The sequence below is a fragment of the Triticum dicoccoides genome, chromosome 1B, assembly GCF_002162155.2.
Source record: "Triticum dicoccoides isolate Atlit2015 ecotype Zavitan chromosome 1B, WEW_v2.0, whole genome shotgun sequence".
In the NCBI taxonomy this organism is placed as follows: domain Eukaryota; kingdom Viridiplantae; phylum Streptophyta; class Magnoliopsida; order Poales; family Poaceae; genus Triticum; species Triticum dicoccoides.
This window is the reverse complement of record NC_041381.1, coordinates 669501942-669510014: the sequence shown is the minus strand read 5'-3', so window position 1 is coordinate 669510014 and position 8073 is coordinate 669501942. Positions and strand designations below refer to the sequence as shown.

At 52.1% G+C, this 8073-nt stretch overlaps 1 long non-coding RNA gene across 1 annotated transcript in view; it reads left to right on the top strand.

Annotated features, from left to right (window-relative positions):
• The window catches only part of LOC119312032, a 15166-nt gene extending 10127 nt beyond the window's left edge, over window positions 1-5039 (top strand). Inside the window, exons 2-3 of the long non-coding RNA XR_005151206.1 lie at window positions 4019-4081; window positions 4946-5039. This is a non-coding gene — a long non-coding RNA (uncharacterized LOC119312032). The remainder of the gene's footprint in view (window positions 1-4018; window positions 4082-4945) is intronic.
• The last annotated feature ends 3034 nt before the right edge of the window (window positions 5040-8073 follow it).

The window sequence follows — 8073 nt, the reverse complement described above, 5'->3', positions numbered from 1 at the left end:
CAAGCAGTCGACCACAGTCTCGGGGACTACACCCAGTGGGTGCACTCAGCGTGCCCCCACCGGTTTGTGAAATCCAGTCGACCAGTCGACTGACAGAAAGATTGACATCATAAAGCCTAAGGCCGACTGCCAGCAGTCGACCTTAGCCTTGGGGACTACACCCAGCGGGTGCACTCAGCGTGCCCCCGCTAACACGGAGTTTATTCGACACACCCAGTGGGTGATTACTATAAATTCCGGAAAAGAAAAGTTTTTGGTAGCATATCCAACAGAACAAACAGCGGTCGACTGACCTGGACATTGATTTGGAGGGCAGAGCTGGCGTCATAAGCTGCCTGGCTCGCGTCCCGGATAGTCTTCAGCTGCTCCATCATGAGTCCCGCCTGGCGTATTGCTTCCTTCGCTGCGCCAGCTTGGTCCTCTGGGACGTGGTGCGTCGTGAAGAGGGAGGGCTGCTGAGCACTCATCAGTGGACTTGCGAAGGACACCGTGTGTCGAGTGATGTTCTCTTCTTCCACAGTCAGAATCTCAGGCGCCGTCACATCCTGAGGCACTTTACTGGCGGACGCTTTCCGACTCCTCCTGCGTGCCAGTGTTTCTTCATCCTCGTCGTCATCAGGGAGATTGATAACAGTATTGGGTGGAGCTGCGGAGAAGAATCAGGATCAAAGATCACAAGTCAGTCGACTAAGGACGATGTTAAGAATACAGTACCTGGGTTCGAAGTTGCTGCATCCTCCATCTCGTGGTCATCAGCCCGGGCCGAGGTCTCAGAAGTAGTAGCACTACAACTCCAAAGGATCGGTCGACTAACTTCAGCGTCGACCAGAGATAAAGTTCGCACAGAATAAGAAAATATGAGCAGCACAATTACCCTGATATGGTGGGGATGGACACCTTCATTTTCGGCAGGAGCTTGGTCGGCTTTGGCGGAGCCCCCCTAGGCTGCTTCGGCGCCTTTTCAGTCGGCGCTGGAGAAGTGGTCCTAGGGCGCTTGGTCGACTGCGTCGCAACCCCCTTGCCACGTTCAGTCGAAGGGTCGTGGACGAGCTTCGACCGCCTTTCCGAGCGTGGTGGCACGACCTCCTCCTCTTCCTCCTCGTCTTCGGCATCATCATCATCGCCGTCGTCATCATCATCGTCGTCGTCGTCCCCTGCAACGTCCGAGTCCCATTCCTCCTCGTCCTGGCTCTCGCCCCCACTCGCCTCACCCTCCTCAGTTGGAGTTTGTGCCCCATTGGGCATCGAGTACAGCTCGGTGAGGGCCTAGCAGATATCAAGACAATGATCAGTCGACCAGTCGGCAGAGTGGACAGAGATGAATGCGACAAGAATGCAGTGGAGAGCAGGGCAAGTGTACCTTATTTGGATCACTGTTGTGGTCGAGTGGAGGAATCCTTCTGGCTCCGCGTGGGTTGTCCTTATTTCCGGTGACGGCTGCCATCCATCTTTCTAGAGTGACATCGTCGACTGCTTCTGGATGGACTCTAGTCTCGTCTTCGGTCCCACAGTACAACCACATGCAGTGGCTCCGGAACTGGAGGGGCTGGATGCGACGCCTGAGGAAGACCTCCAGGAGATCCATGCCTGTCACTCCCTCCCGAACCAACTGCACCACGCGCTCCATCAACATCTTCACATCAGCTTTCTCCTCCGGGATCAACTTCAGAGAGGAGGGCTTGTTCACTCGGTCCATGGTAAACTGTGGGAGTCCACTCGACTGTCCCGGCGTCGACTGGTCCCGGCAGTAGAACCAGGTCGACTGCCAGCCTCTGACTGACTCGGGAAAGGTCATGGGCGGAAAGGTGCTCTTGTTCCTCACCTGGATGCCCAAACCCCCGCACATTTGGACGACTCGGGTCTTTTCGTCGCCTGGACTCGCCTTCTTCACGGTCTGAGAGCGACACGTGAATATATGCTTGAACAAACCCCAGTGCGGTCGACAGCCCAAGAAACCCTCACACATGGACACGAACGCGGCAAGATAGGCAATGGAGTTTGGGGTAAAGTGGTGGAGCTGCGCTCCGAAGAAGTTCAAAAAGCCACGAAAGAAAACACTCGGCGGCAAGGAAAACCCGCGATCAACATGGGTGGCCAAAAGCACACACTCACCCTCTTCTGGCTGGGGCTGCCACTCCTTCCCCGGAAGCCTCGCAGCTCCGTGGGGGATCAAGCCCTCGTTGGCCATGTCGAGAATGTCATTCTCAGTGATGGTCGACTGGATCCAGTCTCCTTGGACCCAGCCTTTCGGCAGGCGGGATCTGGACGAGGACCCTCCGCGGCTGGTGGATCTCCCCTTCGCCTTCTCCGACGCCGACGCCTTCTTTGCACGCTCCAGCGCCGCCGTCTTCTCCTTGGCCATGGTCGCCGGCGAGATGCGCGAAGGGAAGTGGTGCGGGGGCGAGAGCGAGCACGCTGAGCAGGGAGGAAGGAAGCAGAGAGAGGGGGAGAATGCTAAGGCACAGCACAGAAATCCTCGCCGGGCACATTTATAAGGTCCCTTCCGAGTGGATGACAGGTGGGCCCGGTCGATCTAATCATATCTGGAACAGTTATGCAGACGGGATACGTGGCGAAAAAGGCGGCGCGGAGATCGAGGCGTCCATGCCCCGTCCCATCCGAATGCCGCGGTCCGCCCCGCTTCGCGCGCGCCCCAAAATTTCGCATCCCGCGGAATCCGCGAGCAACAAATCAGTCTGTCAGGCGCGGTGTTTCCGGCGATCCGTCGCTCGGAGATCGTCGAAGCCTGAAAGATCACTCGACGCAAAAAAACAGAATGGATCAAGTCGACTGAAGGCAAGTTGTTTCCTGTCGACAAAGGGATTCTTTGGTCCAGAACAGCGCACAACCAGAGCACAAAGATTAATCGGAAACGACATCAACTCCTTCTTCACTCGAAGCCTCAATCCATTCGGGGGCTAATGATGGGGTTATGTACCTAGGGTAGGGTCATGGACCTCATCCAAGTAACTTACCCCAGGACATCCTTAGAAGAGGTCGCCTTCCAGTCGACCAACGAGGATTCACTCGACTGGCCTGAAGGACTCGACCACGAAGACTCACTCGACCACCAGGAGGTCAAGAGGCACTCTGCACTACAACGGCCTGTAATCAAGTAGACTTTATGATAGTAAAAGCCTTTATGTGGGGCGTTACCAGTAACGCCCCAGCCTTAACTCACCTTAAACCCTCTCCTACGTGGGCTGGCTGGGATCCTGGCGCACTCTATATAAGCCACCCCCCTCCACAGGCAGAAGGGTTCGGCACCTTGTAATTCATACATTCCTAATCCACTCGACCGCCTCCGGGCTCCGAGACGTAGGGCTGTTACTTCTTCCGAGAAGGGCCTGAACTCGTATATCCTTTGTGCTTACAACCTCTCCATAGCTAGGACCTTGCCTCTCCATACCTACCCCCCACTCTACTGTCAGGCTTAGAACCACGACACTACTGATGTAAATCAAATTCAAAGAACTACTGGTAAAATCAAAATCAATGAGTTTAACATGGCAAGTTTTCTCTCTATCTCTAATTCTTCAGTTTTCTGTGTCTTTAGAATTTTTGTTTTCAGTGTTTCTGTAGTCTAGTCTTCAGTTTTCAGTACCTTCCTACTCCTAATAATCATTAGTGTTTTTAGTGCAGGAGTATAATTTTGTTTCAGTCATTAGTGTTTTAGTTTTCATTACCTAATAATCGGACCTTAGCTTGTTCTCTTTAATCAGTACCCGTGCTAGTATTTTCTTAGTATGTGAGCTTGCATCATTGTTCAGTCACACTAAATTTTGTCAAGTCTGCATAGCTAGTGATTCAGTTCTTGGTTTCTTTTTAGTTTTTCAATTGTGATCCTTCCTCACCTAAGTTCTTCACTTTGTGTCTTAGTTTGTGAGCTTCCATCATTGTTCCGTCTACTAGTCTATCAGTCTAAGTCCCTAGTGCTTACTCACTCTGTCATTTTCCAGTAAGTCCCTGCTCATTTTAAGGTGTTCCTCAACTGATTTTGCACTCTCAACTGTTTCAGTATCATTGGCTTTGGCAACATTGATCCTTCTTCACGTATGCTGGTTGTTGCATTTGAATTCAGGTTAGTTTGCCAAAGGAAAGTTTCAGTCATTCTTCCCTGTGAACAAGAGCATGATCGATGCGTGTGTGATTCGCTGTTTATTCACGACAGTCGTTTTACAATAGTTTGTGCATCATGCTCTTGTTCACGTGGTCAAGTTTTCTTGTAATTTTGCTTGCTGTAGATATACTCCTAAGCAAAAGAAAACTGAAGCTAAGCTAGCTAGCAACGGTGGTGACTGCTATGCTTTTAGTCTGTTCTTTGTTGAGAATTTTCATGCAATATGCCTGTTTCATCACATGACATTTGACTATGAATGAACTTGGGTAACGCCGTTGAAGTTGGTATCTTGCTTGTTGTACATGATGGTTTCATCAGATGGATGTGAACTGAATGTATGTCCAGTTTACACCGATGTAACCTGATTCTGAAGAAAAGAATGCCACATACAGATGGCGTCGACCTTGGCCTCCTCCTCGATCTAACTCTGCATTAAGAAAACTTGTTGGCATCAAGTGTCCCCCTTCCTCCACCGGTAGCCTTCCATCAAATTCACATCAGAACACTTCATTCATTCACCCAGAAAAAATAACCGACATTGCCAACATCTCACAAGAAAGAAGAGAGCAGAGTTGAAGTTGCCAGCCTGTTTACTTGCAGCTACACCTGTGTTCTTCTTCTTCTTCTTCGCAGAATCAATCAGGTTTACTTGCAGCCTTACTCACTTTGTGTCTTAGTTAATCAAATTCCTCAATTGAGGAACACCTGGAATTGTCATTCCGGTCTTGGGATCAACATTAGCATATGGACTTATCATCCTGGTTTTTCGATGATTTAGTTAATCAAATTGACATCAATTGACCTGTATTTTTGGATCAATTGCAGATTCTCTTGATTGGAGTGGAGAGGAGCAGAGACGAGAGGAGCAGCAGAAGTGGTCAGCGCAGCGGCTGACCTCGAGCTCTTGATTGGAGTGGGGGAGGCGGCCGGCGAAGGATCTGTTGCCAGCAGCAAAGGATCCGAAGTTGTGGCGGAGCAGGCAGCCGGCGGGAAGGGCGGACGACGAGGGAGCTGCAGACCTTGGCGCGGAAGGGCGGCCGATGAGGGAGCTGCGGACCACGGCGGGGAAGGGCGGCCAGCCGGCGAGAGAGCTGCGGACTGCGGCGGGGAAGGACGCCGGAGATGCGGACGATGGAGGAGCCCGGCGAAAGGGAGTAGCGACGGCGGAGAAGCCTGGCGGAGGGGAGGAGCGACGGAGGAAGACGCCTCCCGATGGATTACAAATCGGGGGTAGTATTGTACTTTCACACTATTTCACCTGGTCGGAAGGATGCCCCCAGCGACAATTATTTCGGAACGGAGGGAGTACATCTTTCTGAATTTATTTCGGACTTTGTTCAATCAGTGGGAAAAGACGTTCCCGTCAAATACGAGGTGCATGTGGTGTCTTCGTCACTCTCAAGATGTTGCCTCAGTATCTCGAAGGAGCTCATAGGGATAGAATGTGCGTGTGTGCGTTCATATGGATGATTTTATGTGTGTGTATGCTAGCATCTTCAAATGATTTTTTACACAATAAAATTAATACGGGCAGGTAAATCACGGGCTAACTTATTACAATATTCATGCCATGCTGCAACACACAGATAAATAGGGCCTAAGGACATCTCCAATGCCGACGTAGTATCCGTCCTGGCGCAGTTGTCCGGACTCCAGAAGCTATCCAACGTTGATCCCTATCCATCTGCGAAGTAGTCCGGACCAAGATTTTCTCGCAAACGGGAACCAAATGCGGGGGGCTTTGTGGGAGTCCGGGCACGAGACACGTCAGACTAGAACACCCGTGGCCCACCCGAAAGGAAGGCGGAACCCGCGCTTTTGTAGCTGCCCACCCTGTTTCCGCAGCAAAATTCCCACTCTCTTCTTCCATCCCGCTGCTCTCCACCCAATTCTCACCCTTTTCTCCCACTCTCTTCTTCTTCCCTCCCATCGTCGACGCATGGAATCGGCGGATAGCCTGCCGAAGATGGAGGTGGTGGAGGTGCAGGAGGATCCAAGCATCACGCTCGCCCGGAAGAACAACTCGGCGACGCGGCAAAATCATGGTGTCAAAGCGAAGGCCCGCAAAGGAGAAACACTCAAGAAGCGCAATGCCGGTGGAGGGCATGTTGGTGGCTAACGTGGCAGTGGGCGTGCTGGTCGCAGACGTGGTAGAGGTCGTAGCCTGGGGCGAGGTGCCCCAATAGTGTCGCCCACCATGCAGACGCCGCCATGGCCGGAGCATTAATAGGCTCTGTACTTATACACCGCCAAGTAGCTCGGTAGGCAGTCCATGGCAACTGCCACCATGCAAATGCCTTACATCATCAACGTAAACCCGACGCCACTGCTCTTCTCAGAGTGTTCGGCGCCACAGCTTGTCCGAGCAAAGAAGGCGGGCAAGGAGCAGATCGGTGGCCACACACTGTTTGTTGCTATGCCTAAAGCAAGGGTGCCGGCGTACGACAACGTGGATAGGGAGATCTTCGACATCATCCACAGCGTAGGCGGAGGAGGAGGTGACTACAAAGATGGGCATATGGAAGAGTCGGATCCCACCCAGTCCAGCAATTACACCCAGACGCAGCAGGGCTACACCCAAACCGGCACAGGCACGCAACAACATGATTGGGCCGCCAGACAGCAGGAGGAGGAGGATGTAGAGGACGGCGAGGACGATGATCTGGATGATTTAGTCGACAATCTAAAGAAGAGGGGTAGTGAAGAAAGTTTCAACATAAAGGAGGACGAGCTGTTGTGTGATGCATGGTTGGCCACTAGCCTCTATTCGATCGATGGCACGGAGCAAAAGTGCACATCATTTTGGGCCAAAATTCTGTTAGGGAACGTAGTAATTTCAAAAAAATTCCTACTCACACGCAAGATCATGGTGATGCATAGCAACGAGAGGGGAGAGTGTGTCCACGTACCCTCGTAGACCGAAAGCGGAAGCGTTATGACAACGCGGTTAATATAGTCGTACGTCTTCACGATCCGACCGATCCAAGTACCGAACGTACGGCACCTCCGAGTTCAGCACACGTTCAGCTCGATGACGATCCCCGGACTTCGATCCAGCAGGGTGTCGGGGATGAGTTCCGTCAGCACGACGGCGTGGTGACGATGATGATGTTCTACCGATGCAGGGCTTCGCCTAAGCACCCCAACAATATGACCGAGGTGGAATATGGTGGAGGGGGACACCGCACACGGCTAAGGAACGATCACGAAGATCAACTTGTGTCTAGAGGTGCCCCCCTGCCCCCGTATATAAAGGAGCCAAGGGGGAGGGGGCGGCCGGCCAAGGAGGGCGCGCCAAGGAGGAGTCCTACTCCCACCGGGAGTAGGATTCCCCCCCTTCCAAGTAGTAGGAGTAGGAGTCAAGGAAAGGGGGAAGAGAAGAGAAGGAAGGAGGGGGCGCAGCCCCTCCCCCTAGTCCAATTCGGACTAGGCCTTGGGGGGCGCCCAGCCTCTCCTCTCTCTTTCCCCTAAAGCCCAATAAGGCCCATATACTCCTCGGCGAATTCCCGTATCTCACCGGTACTCCGAAAAATACCCGAATCACTCGGAACATTTCCGAACTCCGAATATAGTCGTCCAATATATCGATCTTTACGTCTCGACCATCTCGAGACTCCTCGTCATGTCCCCGATCTCATCTGGGACTCCGAACTCTTTTGGTACATCAAAACTCATAAACTCATAATATAACTGTCATCAAAACCTTAAGCATGCGGACCCTATGGGTTCGAGAACTATGTAGACATGACCGAGACACGTCTCCGGTGAATAACCAATAGTGGAACCTGGATGCTCATATTGGCTCCCACATATTCTACGAAGATCTTTATCGGTCAGACCGCATAACAACATACGTTGTTCCCTTTGTCAATGGTATGTTACTTGCCCGAGATTCGATCGTCGGTATCCAATACCTAGTTCAATCTCGTTACCGGCAAGTCTCTTTACTCGTT